A 22338-nucleotide genomic window follows, 5' to 3' on the forward strand; every position below is an offset into this window, starting at 1 on the left:
GGATCTGGTTCTCATCTTCCCTGAATGGTCCTCTTTCCCTTCCTCACCTGAGGCCCTTCTCTTGCTCACAAAATCCTTTCCAGTTCAGGACAACTGATCAGACTGGCTAAAATATCAAAACTATGTATTATATTATTGAGTGCATGGCTAAGTTGAAGAGAAAGGAAAGGGATTTATACAAGAGGCAAGAAACTAATCATTGCAGATGTTGACTGCAGCCATGAAATGAAAAGATGCTTGCTCCTTGGAAGAAAAGCTATGACCAACCGAGACAGCATATTAAAAAGCAGAGACATTACTTTGTCAACAAAGGTCCATCTAGTCAAAGCTATGGTTTTTCCAGTAGTCATGTATAGATGTGAAAGTTGGACTATAAAGAAAATTGAGCACCAAAGAACTGATGCTTTTGAACTGTGGTGTTGGAGTAGACCCTTGAGAGTCCCTTGGATTGCAAGAAGATCAGACCAGTCAATCCTAAAGGAAATCAGTCCTGACTAGTCATTGGAAGGACTGATGCTGAAGCTGAAACTCCAATACTTTGGCCACCTGATGCAAAGAACTCCTTAGAAAAGACCCTGATGCTGGAAAAGATTGAGGTCAGGAGAAGGGGACAACAGAAGATAAGATGGCTGGATGGCGTCATCAAACTGATGGACAGGAGTTTGAGTAGGCTCCGGGAGCTGATGATAGACAGGGAAGCCCAGTGTGCCGCAGTCCACGGGGTCGCAAAGAGTCATACGCGACTGAGCGACTGAACTGAACTGAACTGAGAAACGGATAGGGAACACAGGCTTGCAAGGACAACAGATCACAGTGGGTCAGAGGCTCCAGGAGCAGCTGCTCCCAGAAGGCAAGAGCTGTGGAGCAGCTCGTACAGGGTCAGGAGGAAATCTGCCCAAAGTGGGGGAGAGTTTGGAGATGAATCGGTAAAAACTCGGAAAAGCTAAGGGAACAAAAACAACCATGAGAATCGTGATTCAAAATTGGGCCAAAGAGACTGCCCTGGTGGTCCAGTGGCTAAAACTCCACGCTCCCAAGGCAGGGGGCCCAAACTGGGTCTCTGGTCAGGGAACTAGATCCCACATGCCACCACTCAGAGTTTGCATGCTGCAACTAAGACCCAGCACAGTCAAATACCTAAATAAATATCTTTAAAAAAAAAAGAGAGGCAAAAAAATTCGGCAAAGGACTTAGACATGTCTCTATAGTTGACAAACAAGTGGACAATAAGCACATGAAGAGATGCTAACTATCACTAATCACTGGACAAATAAAAACTAAAACCACAATGAGATACCATTTCATACCCATTAGGATAACTATTATCACACACAAAAAAACTACAAAATAACAAGTGTTGGCAAGGGTGTGGAGAAATTGGAACCCTTTCACACTGTTGTTGGGAATGTAAAATGGTGCAGCCACTATGGAAAACAGTGTGATATTTCCTCAGAAAAGTTAAAAATAGAACCACCATATGACCCAGCAATTCTACTTCCAAGTATCTAGCCAAATGAAATGTGTACACCCATGTCTCTTAACAGCATTATTTACAACAGTCAGAAGGTTTGGAAGAAACCCAAGTGTCCATCAACAGGTAAATGGATACACAAAATATGGTCATCTACACAACGGAATATTATTCTGTCTTTAAAAAAACGAAGAAATTTAGACACTCGCTACAGCATGGATGAGCTTTGAGGACATTTAAAAAAAATAAAATAATAAAGGGGTCTCCTGCATTGCATGCAGATTCTCCACCATCTGAGCCATCACAGAAGCCCGAGTGAAATAAGTCAGTCACCAAAGGACCAATTCTGTGTGATTTCACTTACACAAGGAACCCAGAGTAGTCAAAACCATGGACACAGAAAGCAGAATGGCGGTCGCCAAGGGCTGGGGGGTGCGGGCAGGAGGAAATAGGGAGTTAGTGTCTAGGGGGTGTACAGTTTCTCTTCTGCAAGATGAAAAGGGTCTGGAGATGGATGGCGTTGACGGTTGCACAATCATGTGAATACATTTAATGCCGCTGAACTGTACACTTAAACGTGGTTAAGGTGGTAAGTTTTAAGTTGTGTGAATTCCATCATAATATAAAGAATTAAAAATTCAAAACCTTAAAAAAAAAAATAAAGAGCTATAAATGATTTCTTTCTTTCTATTTTTCCATATTTCCCAAATGATCTATGATTAATATAATCAAGTGGGAAAAAAAATAAAGCTTTTTTGAAAGAAGGTGTGTCAGGCTCCTTTCACCTAAACATCTGTGCTGGCCACCGGAGCCCCAACCCCTGCTGCTCCCAGGCCTGCCAGGCCCCGGGCTTCCATCAGCTCTCTCTACCTGACACCAACATTTGGTTTCCATTCTCAACTCTTCACATAATTCTTGGAGATCGGCTCCTGCCGGTTTCGGGTCCAGCGGAAAGAAAGTGGCCCTTGGGAGGGTCAGCTTGCATCCCATGGGGGTGCATTTGGCTGGGCCAGCCCTGAGCTGTCTTGCCCAGACACCCCCTGAACCCCCAGAGCCCATCCATCCTGCCGGGCTACCCACCCACTGTCAGCGGGGCAGGCAAATTTCCTGGTGCGTGGTAACCCAAGCCCCTCTCCGCTCCCCACGGGCACGGTCCAGGCTCTGTTATTAATCTTGGGGCAGATCCTATGTCCAAAGCTGAGACAGCTGTCCCCACGTGCAGCTGCCCCAGGCCTGCAGGCAGACAACTTCCAGCCCTCCCACCTCCCTGCCAACAGCCAGGCAGGGAATTGATCTTTTTCCTGCCAAACGCCTTGCTCATGCAATGCCTGGACCCTCACACCAGATCAGGGTCCACCGGCCCCCCCTGTTCACTCCCTGGTTCATTCCAGGCTAGAATGTAACTCCAGGATCCTGAGTTCCAGAGCGACTTAAACTTCTCAGCCTGGAAGGTAAACTGCAATGTCCAAGTTGGGCCTGCCACGGTTGAATCAATGCTCAGCCATGGGTTACTTGCGGGGGCAGACAAAGCCATCAAGGATGGGGCTCCTGACCCCAAGAGGCTCAGAGCCCAGTTGCAGAACAAGAGCATGAAATAAGAATAAAGCAAGCCAGACAGGACCTGGGGAAAACAGCCCATAGCAGACACGTGGCCAGGTGCTCCGCATCCAGAAGGCAGCACATCCCACCCCAGGGGCCACTGTTTACACTAGATTCCAAGCGGAACACATGGCCCTGATTCAAAGGGCTCATTGAAAGCTTCCACAGGAACTGGTTAGGATTGGTCCCATCTCACAGATATGTAAACTGATGCAAGGTAATTGGAACTTGTCCACAGCTAGATGAGGAGCCAAGGTTCTGACATCAATTTGCCTTTCTCCAAAGTATTAGGTCTATGCTTTTGGGACTACCCACCACAGTCCAACTTGGCTGAAACTTTATAAACTGACCTGCCCAACTACTCACAGATGGCCGATGCCCACCCAGCATGAACCTATTTGGCTTTATCACCTACTTCTGACTCTAAATGGACAGATTCCAGGGATATTGTGATAACCAAGGCAGACAATCCCAGGATCCCGGAAGCTTCCCTGCTAGGGCATGCCAAGATCTGAGGCATTGATGATTTGGGCTTCTGTATTATCTGAGACACAGCTGTGACTCAGTCTTACCTACCCCTGTGATTTCATCACCAATGGTCATGGAGGGACCAGAGCTGGCACACACAGCCAGCCCATAGTCCATATGAAGCAACTGGACAGGGACTAAAATACAGCTGGCATCGGTCTGTAGGAGAATGTCATGCCAGTCTGAAACACTGCCCTCTGGCCCTTAGGAATGCTTTGGGACACCTGAGGTTTGGGGCGGGGGGAGTGGACACCATATACCTGGGATACCTGTGTTCTTGCCTCTGTTAATCAAAGTGGCCTTTGGTTTTCCTTGTAACCAAATTTCCTAGCACAGAACAAGTTGGGCAGGGGAAGGGAGGAATTCACATACTCTCCACCCCCAGCTCAGCATTCACCTCCTCTCCTGCTTCAAACAGATGCTGGCTTTGTTGGAGAAAAAGAGAAAGATCAAACAGAAGCTGACCAGGGCTGTCCTCAGGAAGAATAAGTTGTTGCCGATGGGGGAGGAAAGGACAGATGGGTGATAATGGCAGAATAATTTAGCCTCAAATCAGAATGATTGACCCTACAAGGAGTTGAGAAACCACAGTCCATTATTAGGCTGTTTGTTTAATAAACAGGGGGGTGAAGTGGAGGGAAAGGTAGGTGAATCCTGGGTCCTCTGACTCCAAAAACATTCTACCTATAAACCAAGAAGTGAGGCGAATACATCATCATCTTTGTAGACATGGAGGAGAAGAGGGAGCAGAGAAGATGATTCTGGGTGAGACCAAACCACAGCCCACTTTCTCTTCTCTCTCCTCAGAGCCCTCAACCTCATCATCCCCATTCTTCCAACTCAACCAAGATGCTGACTTACACAATGACCAACAAACAAATACACACACATACACATTGGAAGACAACAGGGTTCTCTACCTCAAAAATCCTAGAGAACCAACTGAAAAACCATTAAAACATGTTTTGATGCCTGAAGGTAGCAGTATGTACAACCAACTGGCTCCAAATCAAGTTTTCCTATTTGCCAGATATACATTTACAAGTGTCAGGAACAAACAGAACACATTCATGACAGCAATAAAAACTAAAAAATGCCTAGGAATAAATCTAACAAGGTCTGGATAAATGGAGCAATGTTCCTTGTTCCTGAAAAACATGCAATATTATAAACATTGAATTCTATTAATCCACTAAGTCAACACAGTCTAGATCCAAACTCCAACAGCATGTTTTATAGAACTAGACAAGATGATTCTAAAATTCACCCAAAAGAAAAATGTACAACACATGCTAAGAACATTTTTATAAAGACGAACAGAGAAAGAGGAACTGCTCTATCAACTAACAAAACAACGAATAAAGATACAGTAATTAAAATAGTGTGATTTTTGGCACCAGATTAGATTAAGAGTTCAGAAAAAAAAAAAAAAAGCTGTGTATATAGCGAAATTTAGTATGCGATTAAAAAAAAAGCATTTCAAATTATTGGGAATAGATGGATTATTCAGTAGAAGTATAAGGGGAGATTTGGGGGGGAGAAAAACTACAGTTAAATCCCTACCTCACAACCTATGTGAAAACTTAGGTGGGAAGCCATGTCTTTATCACAACTCTTCCCACAAGGCTGAGTCTTAACAGGCTTTTGAAGCTCAAAGACACTTTCAATCTTAATACTGTCTGAAATCTAGGATCAATACAACTCTCCAAGGCTCCAACTGTCTTTCGTATCATTTCCTTTTCATTTCCATTTGTGTGGTGGGGGGCAACATAATGCCCAGCCCAAAAGATGTACTTATCTTAACCCTGGGAACTTGCAAATACATTATCTCACGTGGTGAAAGAGACTTGGCAGCTGTGATGAAATTGAGGATCTTGAAGTGGGGAGCTGAGCCTCAGTTACCCAGGTGGGCCCAACCTAATCACAAGGAGGCTATATAACGGAGGCAGGAGGATCAGAACCAGAGAGAGGGGCTGGAGAATGACTTTTGAAGATGGAGGAAGGAGCCAGAAGTCAAGGAATGCCAGAAGCCTCTAGAACTGAGGCAGGAGGTAGATGGGTCACCCCACCACCACCACCACTACCACCAGCATAAAGCCACTGGAAACTCATTCTCTGTGGCCTGAAACTCCAAGATGAGAACAGCAGGACAGTTAAGGGAGGTGGCTGGGCCCCGCCCAGACCATGTATTTCTCATTCTCCAAGTCAGGAGATCTCCCAAACCACACATGTGGTTGGAAAAGGCTCCTTGGAGGTCAAAAGCGGAGTGATGCCAAGGCACGTCCTACTCAGACACCTTTTTGGTAAAATCCATCTTAGCTAACAGATGCATGCACACACATGGGAGGATCCTGAGATGAACAAAATATGGGCTGTGAACCAGGCAAATCAAAATGATTGGCCAAAGGAAAACTAGAAGAAATGCCCCATAAAAGTAATTCAAACTGCCATGAGAGCACAACCCAGCAACTCTCTCTCTGAATCCACCCATGCGTCCATGCACACATGCTGTACCTTTTTTCCCTTTTAATAAACACTTTTACTTGTTTCACTACTTTCTGTCTTTGTGGAATTCTTTTCTGAAAAGTCCAAGAGCCAGGGCCCTTGTCACTGACCACTGGTCTAGTGGTTAAGATTTGGCATTCTGAGCACCTCAACCCAGCCTCAGTCTTTGGCTAGGAACCTGAGCCCTGCTCCAAGTTGCTGCAGGCTGAGGCCACCTGAGATCAGAAATTGGAAAAAGTAAGGAAATGGATTCTTTTCCAGAAGGACCAATCCTGCGAATACCTTTCATCCCAGTGAGACCCACTTCAGACGTCTAACCTTGGGAACTCTAAGATAAGACATTTGTGCTGTTTTAAGTCACAAAGTTCATGGTCATTTGTTACACCAGCCGTAAGAAACTAGTACAGCTTGCAAAGTGGTTGGTTAGTCCTTTCCTGGATGCTCTCTGTAATCCGGGCACTCTGCAAGAACCTAGAGATACAGCAGGGACCCCTGTCCTCAGAAGACTTATAGTCTTGGACAGCTATTAACTAATTATCAATCAATTAATTGTAGGATTGACTTACAGCTATCATGAGATTCTAAGTATGAGAGTAAGCTCTGAGGGCATTTAACAAAAGGTCCTGACCTTTACCTTGAGGGGGTGGCAGCAAAAGGTTCCCTGAAGATGTGATGTTTAAGTTGATCTCTAGGCTTTGAGCAGGAACTAACTAGGCTAAGAGAAAGCAAAGACTGGTCAAGCAAAGGCTGTGGGGCAGGAAGCAGCTTGAGATTAAAGGGTAGCCAGAGGTGAGCAGAGCACCCAGAGAGACGAGAAGCAGGCTAGGCAGCGTCAGACTGTGCTCCCTCCAAGGCCCTGATACAGGGTTCTCTCCCATTTGTTCAGCTGCCTCTCCAGGAAGGCACAGGTTCAGACTTCTTACATGAAGACTTTCAGGATCTGAGCTAATTGTTATCATCACCCAAGGGACAAAAGAGGGAAGGAGCCTGGCAAAGCCCGAAGAGACCCAGGAACTCATGACCCCCACAAACAGAGTGTCTGGGCAGGTTGAGACCTCTCAGAAGGGAGAATCAGCCACATAGCCAAGTCCATCACAGAGGGGCAGGAAGAGGTACATGCTGACTCCCCAGATAAGCCCTTGCAGGAATGACAAAAATGTCAGATGCCAGAGGCAACTGGTGGGGGTGCAGACAGCTGGAGCCAAATCAGAAGGAAACTGCCACCCTTCTCCCCAAAGGCCCTGGCGCCTCCGGGGGCCAGCAGGAGTGGCAGAGTCAGCAGGAAGCCTGCAGCCTGCAGTAGGGCCGGATTCCAGAAGCTACCTTCTGGGGAAGAGGAAAACCTGAGCCTTCACAAGGGCTCCAAAGCAGAGCAGCCCTTCAGCTGGGCCTCCCAAGTGTTAGGAACTAGGGGGCTTCCCCGTAAATGCCACAGAGCCCCATACCTTCCAGACGAGGAAAGGGGAGGGGACCAGATACTTTCAAAGACAAAAGATGTTTCCACTGCAAACCGCAGCCAGGCAAGGCCGCAAACATCACGCGGATGCACACACACACACACACACACACACACACACACACACAGAGTAAACATCCATCCTCCTGCAAGTGTTGGTTCCCCTGGTCTTATTCAGAGGGTGGACTTGGGCCAGACAGAGCTGCAGAGCTGGGGCCCTCGGCCAGTAAGCAGGCCGCACTGAGTAATAATTAGTCTGCATATTTCACAAGCACGTTCCTCATTTGATCTCAGCCCAATCCTGTTACTTTCACGTTACACATGAGGCACTGAGTCAATGAAGGGAAGGGCCGGCTTGACTGTGGATCCCCTGGTCCCTTCTCCCCCATCCTGGGGTCACATGAGGCCCCCTCAGCTGTCACAGTCCCGGGACACGAAGCTCCTCAGAACTCCTCTGCCTCTGACTCACCATGGGCATCTCAGGACCCCAGAACCTCCAACCTGCTCCCCAGTCATATTCCAAGGGCAACCCTTGGAATATTCCAGTCATATTCCAAGGGCAAACCTCAGTGCTCACTCCCCACCAGTGGCTGAGGTTCTGCTGGGAGTGAGGAGATGGGCCCCCATCCTTCACTCTTGGTCATGAAAACCTGAGCGGGGTCTAAGGGATTCAGAAAAACCAACTGGCTTCTCCCTTCTGTATTTCTCTGGCTCCCCTACAGCATCAGTGGGGGCGACTGCAGGGTGAGGTTGCAAATGACCCCCTGAAAGAGGTCCTCTGCAAAAGGTGGAAGCTGCCATAACCACTGAGGCATTTAACCTTGACCCACTAGGCCAGCCTTCCCCAGAGCACAGCATCTGGGACCCCACCCAAAAAACATGCTCCCCAAAAAAGGATCTGGTGGCCATAGATGTCTGCAAACCCCTACTTCTTCCCAAGCTCTGCAAGGCCCAGCAGTCCACTGCCCCCTCGGGGAAAGTCTTTATCACTTCATGGGGCTGCACAGAGCGTTTACTAGATATTGTTCCAAGCCCTTTGTGAATATAAACTCATTGAAGCCCCAGGACGACCCAAGGAAGGAAACACTGCGATTGTGCCCATTTTACAGATAAGGAGACTGAGGCACAGAGAGGTCTGGTGATTTGGTCAGGGCCACCCAGAGCCGGAATTCAGAGCCAGGCTGCCTGGCTTCAGAGCCTGCTCTTCACTCCCTCCCTCATTCTGAAGGAAACTCTCAAGCTTGGTTCACGAGCACTTCCCAGGCTGCTCTCATAACTTCCATTAACACCTGACAGAACAAGCTTGGCAACATCACTACAGGCGGCAGGGGAGCTGGCAGAGGTCAGCAGTCAGCGTGGCCAGCTCTGACCTTCCCGCCCATCACTCTGGAGGTGGCTAGGGGTGGGGCAGACAGAGGCCCAGGAGGTGGGGGCCCCCTGCCTCTCACCCGAGTGTTACAGAATTAACCTGGACTGGATCCAGCTCCTCTCAAGGTGGTCTCATCCAGGCCACCAAAGAACCATCTCAACCCTGGGATGTTTCTGGGAGGCAGGGCAAGGAAGGACCAGGCAAGGAGGCTGGGGACCCCCTGATTCTTCAGAGAGAACAGTGTGCTGTGTGTCTCCTACCCCAGGATCCGCTGCAGGATTCCCGAAAATCCTCTAACAGTTAGTTATTGTTACTCGATTCCCCCGCCCCAGGCAGAGTTGGTCCGTGTCCAGCTCGCACACTTGAAGCGGCAATGAAGTGTCGGACCAGTTCAAGCCAAGAGAAGCCTGGAGTCGTGTTCTTATTGCCATAGGAATTGTTTCTCTGGGAATGGATTTTAAAATAACAGAGAGGCTGGCGGGGTTGGGGGGGTGGGTGGGGGCAGGGGGGAGACCGGACAGCGAGATGAAGGGCAAGGAGATGCAGAAAACCCGGGGGCCTGAGGGGAAAGCCTCACCAGATATTCACATTCAGGCCATTCTGTGTGATTTCCACCCACTCCTACTTCAAAGCTGGCTCAGATGGTAAAGAATCTGCCTACAATGCAGGAGACCCAGGTTGGATCTCTGGGTCAGGAAGATCCCCTGGAGAAGAGACTGTGAACCCACTGGAAAATCCCATGGATGGAGGAGCCTGGTAGGCTGAAGTCCATGGGGTCGCTAAGAGTCGGACACAACTGAGCGACTTCCCTTTCACTTTTCACTTTCATGCATTGGAGAAGGAAATGGCAACCCACTCCAATATTCTTGCCTGGAGAATCCCATGGATAGAGGATCCCGGTGGGCTACTGTCCTTGAGGTCACAAAGAGTTGGACATGACTGAGTGACTAAGTCTTTCACTTTTTCACTTTCCTACTTCAAAGGAAGAAGCAGGACCCCCTAAAGCAGGGTGACCTCTGTGGCTCCCCTAAACACTGCTTCTAGAACTGGTCTGGTGGGGGCAAAGCGCAGACAAGGAACTCAGGACCTCTTAGAATGACAGACCTGCACGAGGGCAGAGGCCACCCCCTCAGCTTCCCGGAGGATGGAGATCAAGACACTTGTTCATTCACTTGCTCGAAAAGCAACCGTGGAACACCTGATACGTGCAAGCCTGTCAAATACAAGCATTTGACAAAAACACAAGGTACGTGAACGCCATGCTGTGTTGCTTTTCAAAGCTGAGAAAACACTGTGGAGCCTTTGCCAAGTTCCAGGAAGCTAAAGAGCCAGCTACCGGCCTCCCGCGGGCTCTGGGAAAGGCCAGGAGTTCAAGGCTACAATCTGCTCCCGCTGATCCTCCGTCCACCAAGGGGCTCGATGCTGCCAGCCGCACAGACTCGGAGCACTCCTGTGTCTACTCCACCCCTACCGCCCCAGCCCTGTTTCAGGGTTCCTGACACTGCCCATTGGCTGCTCCTCTCCGCTGATTCTCCTTCTTCTGCCTGTCTCCTCCACACCAGTGAAGCTGGCATGGGTCCCACTGTGACCAAGTCTTGACACAAAGCCCAGGCTCCTTGCGGCTGCTGCTGCTAAGTCGCTTCAGTCGTGTCCGACTCTGTACGACCCCATGGACAGAAGCCCATCAGGCTCCCCTGTCCCTGGGATTCTTCAGGCAAGAACACTGGAGTGGGTTGATATTTCCTTCTCCAGTGCATGAAAGTGAAAAGTGAAAGGGAAGTCGCTCAGTCGTGTCCGACTCTTAGCGACCCCATGGACTTCAGCCTACCAGGCTCCTCCATCCATGGGATTTTCCAGGCAAGAGTACTGGAGTGGGGTGCCATTGCCTTCTCCACCAGGCTCCTTAGGGTGGCAGAAAAGAGGCTTCGCCCTCAGACTCCGAAGGCCCCAACTGCCTCATACTCCCAGCCCTCAGGCAGCTGTTCTGTCACCCAAAACGCTCTTCCCAATCGCTCATGTAGCCTTGGTCCAGCAGGCCAGCGTCTCCCAAGGTGTGGAGTCTGGAACGGACTTCCCTGATGACTGCATAAAGAATCTGACTGCATTGTAGGAGACAAGGGTTCGATCCCTGGTTGGGGAAGATCCCCTGGAGGAGGGCATGTTAACCCACTCAGGTATTCTTGCCTGGGAAATCCCACGGACAGAGAAACCTGGTGGGCCACAGTCTGCAGGGTGGCAAACAGTCAGACGTGACTGAACACACACACAAGCAGAGCCTGGAACACCATCCCAACCAAAGGAGTCTGTGGCCTCCTAGGTTTGTGAACGCCCCCACCCTGCCAACTTCTTGGCATTTTGCAAGGTTAGCGCACTACACATCACAAGCATGAACACAATGTTCATGACATATTTCTTAAAGCACTTTTAACTTTCACTCATCTAAGCCTACAACAACCTCACAAAGTAGATCTGATCACCCCCATTTTATACAGGAGAAAACTTATACATAAAGATGCCCAAACACCCACACACCTAGCTTCCCCAGACGGGAACTTGCTCATATGCCCCTCGCCTACCTGACCCACTTTGCACACATCTGGGTCACAGCAAATTCCATGACTTGCTCTGGGGGCTTCCCCAACCAGCCTCCGAACTCCTCAAGGGCAGAGCCTAAGTCTGAATCAGCAGTCATCTCACTACCCCAGCACTAAGCATGCAGTAGGTGCTTATTAGTAACTTCTTTAAGGTAAGGCTCCAGGCACCGTGGATCCAGTGGCAGGGACGAGGCCCATGAGCAGGCGGAAAGGAGCATCCACTCCTGTGGAATCAGCAGAAAGCCTCTCCCATTCAAGGCTCAGGGCAGAGAGCCCCTGCCCCCAAGGCTCAGCCCTCAGCTCCAGCCTGCTGACTGACCCCGACCATGGGCTGAGAAGGTTGGGTGGTTAAACTCCCAGCTTGGATAAACCCACATGGGTGGGTGTAGACAGCCCGGGCTCAGGGCACAGGCTGGCTCATGCATTCTGGTCCCTGGTGGACCAGTCAGAGCCATGCTCCGGAGGAAAAAGGTAGGAGAAATGATTCTATCTTCAGGAAAGGAGAACAGGAAGTGAGTTCTTGGTACAAAGCCCACAGGCAATCACAGATACAGGAGGCAAAGGAAACCACCCAAAGAGAGGGGAACAGAGCAATCCTGGAAGACTTCCTGAAGGAGGGGGTTTTGTGACCACCCCAAAAGAGGGTGGAGCCAAGGTATGGGGTGGGGAGTGGACAGGACAAGCACCTCAGCTCAGCAGAAACAAGAAAGAGATTTCAGAGTCAGAGATGAGCCTAGAGGACGAGGCACAGGAACTGGGATGAGGGGGTTGGGAAGCCAAAAGACCCCTGCCTTTCCCCAGAGCAAGAGGGCTCTCACTGCAGGCCCTAAGTCAGAGGGGCTGTGGGATCAATTTTCTGAGTCTTGGCAAGCACTTTTTCATGAACTAGATAGACTACGATAAAAAAGAAAGGATCACATATGGTAATAGTAAGCACGATTTTGTGAAACTTATTTCAAGGTTGGGTGTGTGTGTGTGCATGTGTAAGTGCACACACACAGACTCACGCACCATATAAAAGGTATTTCCTACTACAGGTCATGATGAAAGAATCTCGAAAAAAAACTCTGTTCTCCATGCAGTGCTCCTCAAACCTGGCTGCATCAAAGAAAAGAAAACTAAAACACTTGGGGAGGCCATTAAATACAGGAGGCCATTAGATACAGCTCTCCAGGCCTTAGAGTCTGCATGGGTCTGGTTATCTGATGCTTCAATCTCCCCAGTTCATCCTGATGAGCCAGTCGGTGCCCTGCTGTGTAGGGGATGCTCTATCGAAGACCAGCTAAATATCTGTGGGATGCAGTGCAAATTGAAGTTACAGGACTCATCATTCAAAAAGCTGGATCAGTAAAGATAGTAGAATACGAAGCGTTTTCCTCTCTTCTGCAGTTCTGTCTCTCTCTTTCTCGACCTGTCACTTGTTTAGTGTTTCGCGTGTGTTCCCTCATGCACGGAGATCCTTGTGGTTAGCAAGGGCAGACCCCTCCCTGCAACTCCACAGGGTGTAAGTGCACGCGCACACCATCCTTCCTGCTAGCCAGCGGGCTGTAGCATCGCCCAGGTTAGGGGCAGGGAAGTCAAGCCAGGCATCTCCCCCTAACAAGGGCCCATCATCATACGGTGGATGGGCACCCTTCCAGGGTATTACCATCTCTCCCCAGGACATGCCAGGATCAGGGTAGCCAGAGGCTCTGCCCTGCTGAGTCACCCGCTGAGCACACTATGTTGTTGCCCGCCCAGGGCGGGCACTACAGCTGCCATGCCCCACTCCAGGGTGTCACAGGGTGCAAGCACCCGATCCCAGCCCTGTCGGAGCCCACATCCAGGCTGCAGCCAGAGGCAGAGGGTGGCATGGTCACTGCGCAGGAGTGAAGAGGGGGCGGTCAGGTGGACCTGGGGTGCCAGAGGGTGGGGAGTGAGTAGCGGAGAACAAACACCAGGGAGGTGGCAGGAGGTGTTGAGAGGTGGGTCATGGTCAACGCTAAGGATCAAGTCCCTGGTGCCTCATGGTCCCATCAGACTTCCCTTAGAAAGCACGCATTCAAGGCTATGAGTATTGAGAAGTGGGAGACAATAAGCATGAAGCACTGGACTCCAAGTGTGGACCCTGCTGAGCATTGCACCTGGGCCCCTGCACTGGTCCAAGGGCCCTGCCTGAGAAGCCAGGAGGAGGGAGGCAGGTGGGAGGCCCAGGGGAAGAAGGAAGAAATAGCCCAGGTCCAGCACTGTCAGCATATCAGGGATCAGACCCTTTCCAAAACCTTGACTGGCCAGAGAGTTTCTAAATGGAAAACCAAAAGCAGTCACAAGTTTTGAACTCCATCCTGTCACTTCTTAGAACAGTGTGAAAATCGGTAAAGGCTCTGAAGGTCAGGCCAGAATACAGATGTGTTTCTAAAAGAGCCAGAACAAAATCCCTGTGAACCACCTTGGACTCTCCTTCCCAGAAGCTCCCCGTCATCTCTGGAAGGGATCTTTTCATCCCCAGCTACTGCGTGTCCCATGCCACTCGCCTGCAAAGTGACCCCTGGCAGGACCCGCATCCGCTCTGAATTCACAGCCTCAGCGGGTCCTTGGTGGATGCGATCTGGTTCACTCTACACAACTGGCAGGGCCTGACCCTATTTATGACCCTGGCCCAGGCCCCCAGCAGGCAGATGATGTCCCCTGTGGCCCTCACAGTCTAACAGGGGACCAGGCAGAGAGGGCACGGGACGTGAATATCTGGACACAGACAGCTTAGCTCAGTCACCGTGACCTTTTGTGGCCATGGTCATCTGGGGAAAGGCCATCCAACTTTTGAGGATTTGGGGTACATGCATCCTTGCTCCATCCCCAAGGCTCACTCCACATCTCCCCAGATCTGCCTTAAACCTGGGCAAGAGGAGCCCCATCCTAGGCAGTGAGCTATTGAGGCCCCAAGTTGGCCCCCTCTGGCCACATCCCACCCCACAGGGCAAGGAGACCATGGGGCTGAGCGGATATGACCCCCAGAGCCCACAGCCCCCCTGAGAGCAAGTGTGGGTACCCAGGAGTCCAGAACTCCCTCCCCAGACACACTCAGGCAGGAGATATGGCCAGGTGGCAGTGGTTGGGTGAGGAGCGGGTGGCGGGCTGGATGGACGGGAGTGTCCAGGGTGTGTGGGTGAGGCCAGACCAGGGTGAGGTGTCTGGGATAAGGAGGGAAGACAAGAGTGGTTTTTCCTGCACCGTCAAGTCCCCGCACAAAATTCACGGAGGCAAGATTTCTAAACGTGAGCCCCAACCCCCACCCCCAGGTCATTAAGAGGGTGTGTTTGTCAAGGTCAATGACAGAATTCATTTTAACAGTTTACAGTGTTAGACCCTCGGTGTCCAACTCTTTGCAACCCCATGGACTGTAGCCCGCTAGGCTCCTCTTTCCATGGGATTCTCCAGGCAAGAATACTGGAGTGGGTTGCCATTCCCTTCTCCAGGGGATCTTCCTGACCCAGGGATCAAACCCAGGTCTCTTGCATTGCAGCAGATTCTTTACCATCTGAGCCACCAGGGAAGCCCACTCTATCTTTTAAACATTTAGACATACAATGTTCAGCCTTCCATCTGTGACCTCACAAATGTGAGGGGTGGGCGGAGCTGACAGGTGGTATTGGCCAGGGAAGGCCGTCTTCATCCCCTCCCCAAGGCCATTATGACCCAGCATCACTGAAGTGTCACCTTCAAATACACCCCAAGAAAAACCTGCTGATGGGAATACAAGACAGTATAACTTCTATGATCCTATCTGGCAGAATTATGCATGTATTTACCTTCTCACTCCGAAAGCCCACTTTTTAAAATGTATCTTAAAGAGGCATTGGCAGAAATATGAAATGAGGGTTCCCTAGTGGAGCGGCTTGTCCCCTGCCCATGCAGGAGACACGTGTTCGATCCCTGGCCCGCGAAGATCCCACATGCCGAGGAGCTACTAAAGCTGTGCCTTAGGGCTTGGGAGCCACAACGTCTGAGTCCAAACACCCTAGAGCTTGTGCCGCATCTAGAGAAGCCACTGTAATGAGAAGTCCCCGCCCCACAACTCAAGAGTCGCCTCCGCTCACTGCAACTAGAGATAAGCCTGTGCAGCAATGAAGACCCAGCACAGCCAAAAATAAAATAAAGTGTTTTAAAAAAATTTTTAAATATAACTCACAAGGCTATTTACTGTGGCATTACATGTGACACAAAAGGTTAGAATAACACAATGTCGATTAGCAGGGGACTCACTGAAAAAAACTACAGTCGTGGGCACCACCAAGAACTATAGGGCTACAAAAATGAATGCAGGCGAGATGAACATTCTGGAGATGGATGGTGGTGACAGGTAGACAACACTCAATGTATTTAATACCACTGAACGCTATACTTCAAGATGGTTAAGATGGTAAATTTTATGGTTTATGTAGCTAAAAAAAATTTTAACCACAAATTTTTTAATTATGAAAAACAAAATGAATGCAGAAAGCTGCCTATGCCCTGATCTAGAGCAATCTCCACAGTCCATCGTGAAACAACGAAGCTAAGTGCAGAACAGTATAACTAGTACACCACCTCTGGATAAGACTTAGTTGCTCAGTCATGTCCTACTCTATGTCACCCCATGGACTGTAGCCCACCAGGCTCCTCTGTCCATGGGGATTTCCAGGCAAGAATACTGGAGTGGGTTGCCATTTTCTTCACCAGGGGAATCTTCCTGACCCAGGGATTGAACCCTCGTCTCCCACAAGTCTCCTGCATTGCAGGCAGATTTTTTTTTTTACCGCTGAGCCAGCGGGGAAGCCCTATAATCAACAAAACCAACAAGGAGAATGTTATCAAGGCCTAGTGTCTTCAAAATGAATTGAGAAGAAAAGAGAGAGGAAGAAGTGGGGACCTGTAGAGAGTGGTATTCTGGTGGAGGTTTAAAACCCAATTCTCCAGGAGGAAAAAAAGTCATGTCCACCAGTACTAGTCAGCTCGGGCTGCCTTATCAAAATGCCATAGGCTGAGTGGCTTAGACTCCAGACATTTATTTCTCAGATCTGGAGGCTGGGAAGTCCAAGATCAAGGTGCCGATTCAGTTCCTGATAAGGACTATCTTTTTGGCTTGTGGACAGCCGACTTCGGTGTCTACACATGGGAAGGGAAAGTGAGAGAGGGTGCTCTAGTCTCTCTTCCTCTTCTTATAAGGACACTATTCCCATCATGGGGACCTGACTCTCATGACCTCATCTAAATCTTCATCTTCATAATTATCTTCCAAAGGCCCCACCTCTAAATACCATCACACTGAAAGTTAGGGCTTCAACATATGAATTGGGGGGTGGAGGGAACATAAACATTCAATCCATCACATATGATCTAACAAGATCCACTGGACCAACTATGAAGCATTCTTGCCCACCCCCATTCTCCCAAATAAAAGATCCTAAATCTAATCCAACATTCACACCTAATCTCTAATTTAGATGAGATACAGGGGATAGCGGATCAAATTATTCACACCACTCAGGAGTAGCCAGCCAAGTCTAGAATTTGGGATCCTAGAGGACAACTGGCCTTCTTCACCAAGTTAATGGTGGAAGGGGAAAAGCCTTCTTTTAAAGAAGAGGATAATTTTGGTCACTGCCTCCTGTTAGAACTGGACATGGAACAACTGATTGGTTCAAAACTGCAAAAGGAGTATATTGTCAGCCTGCTTATTTAACTTATATGCTGAGTTCAGTTCAGTTCAGTCTCTCAGTTGTGTCCAACTGTTTGTGACCCCATGAATCGCAGCACACCAGGCCTCCCTGTCCATCACAAACTCCTGAAGTTTACTCAAACTCATGCCCATCAAGTCGGTGATGTACATCATGCCAAATGCTGGGCTGGATGAATCACAAGCTGGACTCGAGATTACCAGAAGAAATGTCAATAACCTCACATAGGCAAATGATCCCACTCTAATGGAAGAAAGTGAAGAGGAACTAAAGAGTCTCTTGATGACTGTGAAAGAGGAGAGTGAAAAAGCTGATTTGAAACTCAACATTAAAAAAACTAAGATCATGGCATTTGGTCCCATTATTTCATGACCAACAGAAGCAGGGGGAAGTGGAAGCAGTGACAGATTTTATTTTCTTGGGCTTCAAAATCACTGTGGATGGTGACTGCAGCCATGAAATTAGAAGACTTTTGCTCCTTGGAAGAAAAGCTATGACAAACCTAGACAGCATATTAAAAAGCAGAGACATCACTTTGCTGACAAAAGCCCACCTAGTCAAAACTATGGTTTTTCCAGTAGTCATGTACGGATGTGAGAGAGTTGGTCCATAAAAAAAGGCTGAATGCCGAAGAATTGATGCTTTCAAGCTGTGGTGCTGGAGAAGACTCTTGAGAGTCCCTTGGACAGCAATGAAATCAAACTGGTCAATCCTAAAGGAAATTAACCCTGAATATTCATTGGAAGGACTGTTGCTGAAGTTGAAGCTCCAATACTTTGGTCACCTGATGTGAAGAGCCAACTCATTAGAAAAGACCCTGATGCTGGGAAAGACTGAACCAAAAGAAGAAGGGGGTGGCAGAGCATGAGACGGTTAGAGAGCATCACTAGCTCAGTGGACATGAATTTGAGCAAACTCCAGGAGACAGTGGAAGACAGAGGAGCCTGGCGTGCTGCAGTCCATGACTTCGAAAACAGTTGGATATGACTTAGTGACTAAACAACAACAACAACAAAGAAGAGGTTGTTCTGTCTCTCAGTCCTGTCTGACTCTTTCTGACCCCATGGACTGCCACACACCAGGCTTCCCTGCCAAAAAGTTTAAGAAAAAAACCAATGAAGACAGTTGGTCCATGAGAAGCCTTCCTCCTACCACCATTTTCCAGAGCAGCAAATTCTAAAGTATCTGAGAATTCCTCTTTGGACTTGGCTTTCCAGGTTGATTTCCTTCAGGATTAACTGGTTTGATCCCTTGTAGTCCAAGGAACTCTCAAGAGTCTTCTCCAGCACCACAATTCAAAAGCATCAATTCTTCAGCGCTCAGCTTTCTTTATGGACCAACTCTCACATCTGTACATGACTACTGGAAAAACCACAGCTTTGACGATCCGGACCTTTGAGTATACGGAGTAATTAATTACTCATCAAGGTTGGAAGATCAAGCCTACTTATTTAACCGTCCATTAGCTTACTGTATAACCTGTAGGCATTCAGCACGTGGTCTCCCTTTGTCCTCTCCCAAGCCTCACACCCTGTACAGAAGGAACAGGTTTACGGAAGGCGAGCCATTCTTCAGGGCAGAAGCAAAAGCAACTCTGTCCCTGGCCCCTGCCCCATGACCCCACTCTGTGGGTGTATTCATTCCTTCCTCTGCTTAAAATCTGGGCAGATCTTCACCACTCTTCTGGTTTCGCTTAGCAGAACATTCTCACTCCAAGAATGAATATTAAAACTCTTATTCAAATTAAAACCTCTCCCTCCCCAGCTGAGAATTGTGCACCCAGAATGGGGTGGAGGGGCCCTTTCTCTGGTTTTCACTCCTCACGCTCTGATCACTCACTGCTGTGTTGGACCCTTTAGAGTTGGATACAGAGATGAAGAGGTGACAACAGATGAGACATCTAATCACCATCTGTGAAAGGGAGGGAGGGGATGATCGGGGAGGGAGGCAGGAAGAAAAATGAAATACACATGCTGGTGGCTCACATGGTAAAGAAACCACCTGCCATGGGGGAGACCTGGGTTCAATCCCTGAGTTGGGAAGACACCCTGGAGAAGGGAACAGTTACCCACTCCAATATTCTGGCCTAGAGAATTCTTGAACTGTATAGCCCATGAGGTCATGAAGAGGTAGACATGACTGAGTGACTTTTACTTCAAAGAGCTTCACCAATGTGTTAGCCTTGGTACAATGGTACAAGGGAAGGACTAGGGTGTGGAGCTGGGGGCTCCATCCTTATGCAACCCTCCCGGTCAATTAACGTTATATTTCCCTTTAGCTTTTACTTGGCATCTAAACCCTCTGTGGCTGACAAAAGTCATTAGTGGCCCAAACACAGGGCTGCAAGATTTTACTGGAAATGGGTCTCTAAGGAATTGATGTCCTCTTCTTTCTGCCAAAATAGCTTCATCAGAGGGGCCCACGCTGGGCTTGTGATGGAGGTGACCAGAGCAGAGCACCCCTGTGTAAAAAGCAAAATGCACCCAGAACATGTCAGACCTAGATGCCCAGTCCAGGAGGGCAGGCACAGGCACATATACACACAGAGAAAAGAGAACACAGGACCAATAACCATGAAATAAGAGAAGACCATTTGTCAAGAAACAGCCCTGTCATCCTGCCCATCAGCTGAAACCAAGCCACTATAAACACATGTATGGAGCAAGCAGAGGCCAACGCTGTGAAGAGCCCGGTGCCAAACGCTGTCCCCAAGCCTTCTGCTTCTGGAATGAATCAGACTCGGGACTGTGTGACACCAGCCCACAACTCACCCAGACCCGAATCTCATGCCTGCAGTGCCCACGCAGGTCTTTGGGTGGAAAGGCTCAGTCAGGCTCCAAAGCATCTACCTCAACCTGCCCCAAGCCTCCTTAACACCTCCCAGTATCCCATTTGGAAACCCATTTTCCACACATTCATCCAGTTCGTCCCTGAACGTAATACGCCTTCTCCTGCTCCCATCCTAGTAGAAAGAGTTCTGCGAGATGACATTTGTTGGGGACTCTTTTTATTTGTGCCAAAACCATCCTTTCCAAATTATCTCTGGAAGTCCCCGAGTTCCAATCTACCAAATGCCAGAACCCACATCCCCCATTCAACGGCTTCCTGCATGGACTTCCCATCTGGTCCCTCTCAGCACACACAGTCCAGGCTGTAGGAGCCTTTTCCACCTCCCCTCCCCACCCCCAGTACACACAAACACACTTTTGAATTACAAAAGTAATACATGGGTATATGCTCTGTGTAAAATACGCAAACAAGACACAAGCAGACAGAACCGGGAGCGGGGTGGAGGGAATGGGAGTTTTCTTTCACTCTCTCTTAGGACCTGGTCAAGACCAGGTCTCTCCATACAGGAAACTGCCAAAAATGGTTTCCTACCAACTTTATATGGGTTCCCCAGGTGACTCAGTGGCAAAGGATCCACCTGCTAAAGCAGGAGACTCAGGAGAGGTGGGTTCAATCCCTGGGTCAGGAAAATCCCCTGGAGGAGGAAATGGCAACCCACTCCAGTATTCTGGCCTGAAAAATCCCAGGGACAGAGGAGCCTGGCAGGCTACAGTCCATGGAGTTGCAAAGCGTCAGACATGACTGAGCACACACAGTATTATTAAGTACTACCAGTTGTATACATATATATATATATATATACCTATATATAGATTGAATTTTTCATAAGTGAGATCTTAAACATATCATTTTTCAACTTGAAAAACTTAGTTTTTAAAATATTCTCCTATGGAAGTGTGCAGATTCCACACTACTCTGGGTGTTTGGAGAATAATACTAATAGATAGCCTTGGGGGAGCATTTCCAAACAAAATGAAGGAAATAAAATTGCATGCAAATTTTCCAGAAGTACTTTTTATATGCTTTTCTGAGAACCGATTGAACTAGCCATGCAGTGTGCCGACACAAAACATCCCGGTCTCCTCAATACAAGGCACTGCCGGAATTCATCCTGGTAGCCCTGCCAGGCTTGGTAAACACCAAGGCGGACAAAAGAACCAGGACCTGTCGCTTCTTGCCTAGCTCCGTAAACAATAAGCCCCATGGTACCCTGGAAAGCACAGGATTTGGAGAAAGAAGATAGGAGGTGAGTCCTGAGTTGCCACTGAACCTGGCGACCTCTCTCAGAGCCCATGTATCCTCGGTTAAAGAAAAGACAATATGATATTCTAATAGCTAACCATGGCGTGGTTTTAGGATCCAAAGAGACGGATGGCACCAACGCAGGGTGTGTTCAAGAACGGGAAAGGCTAAATTCGAGCGAGCTGCGCAAACGAAAAGACTTGGCAACTTCTACTCGAGGGCTCACGCGTTTTCTGGGGGGGATTCAATCACGGATTGAGGAGACGCTGCCCGAACCTTCCTGGGGTGGCCAGCGCGCCACCTGCCGGCGGAGGAGGTGGCCGCGGGGGGGTCCCGGCACCGCGGGCTCGGGAACCCAGCTCCCTCTCCCAGCCCGCCGCCGACTCTTGCGATCCGAGCCTGGTCCTCGTCCCCCCGGCCGGGGAGTCGCAGCCCAGGCTGCTCCACGGGCCCAACCCCAAAGGCCGGACGGAGTCCCCCCTCCGGTGTCTCTGGCGGCCGGCGTGCGAGTGGGGGGCCCGGATGCAAGGCCTTGGCATCGCGGGAACCTGCTCCCCAACACAAAGCGGCCGCGCAGGTGAGCGCGGCGGAGCCACGTGAGCCGGTGAACTTGCAGGAACTGGGCCCCAGCCAGCCACGGTCGCCCCCATCCGCGCACCCCTGCCGCAGGTTTGAGCCGCCTCCGCTCGGATTCGGGAGCCGAAGGGGCGAAGGTTCGGAGAGCAAGGAAACGAAGGAGGGGGGGTGGGGGGCGCGGCCAGAGACCACCCCAGTCTCAGCCCCGCACCTCCGGTCCCGAGACCCCGCGCCCTCAGCCCCCACAGTCTGTGCTCCTAGCATGCGATCACCCCATGTCCTCAGCCCCCCAGTCCTCGACCGTCCTGCGCCCCCAGCCCCCAATCCCACCCTCCCAAGCCCCAAACTCCACCTCCGCGCCCCCAGCCCTGGACCGCCCCGAGTCCCTAGGCCACCAGTTCTCGACCCCCCCGGCGTCCCCAGCCCCGGCCGCCCGTGCCCCCAACCCCCCA

General features: G+C 49.6%; 1 protein-coding gene across 2 annotated transcripts in view; it reads right to left on the minus strand.

The window, feature by feature from the left end:
• COL26A1 (collagen type XXVI alpha 1 chain) overlaps positions 1 to 22338 on the minus strand; it is a 165852-nt gene that overhangs the window by 143111 nt on the left and 403 nt on the right. The gene's annotated exons all lie outside the window — the stretch shown is intronic.

Source organism: Odocoileus virginianus, chromosome 33 (genome assembly GCF_023699985.2).
Source record: "Odocoileus virginianus isolate 20LAN1187 ecotype Illinois chromosome 33, Ovbor_1.2, whole genome shotgun sequence".
In the NCBI taxonomy this organism is placed as follows: domain Eukaryota; kingdom Metazoa; phylum Chordata; class Mammalia; order Artiodactyla; family Cervidae; genus Odocoileus; species Odocoileus virginianus.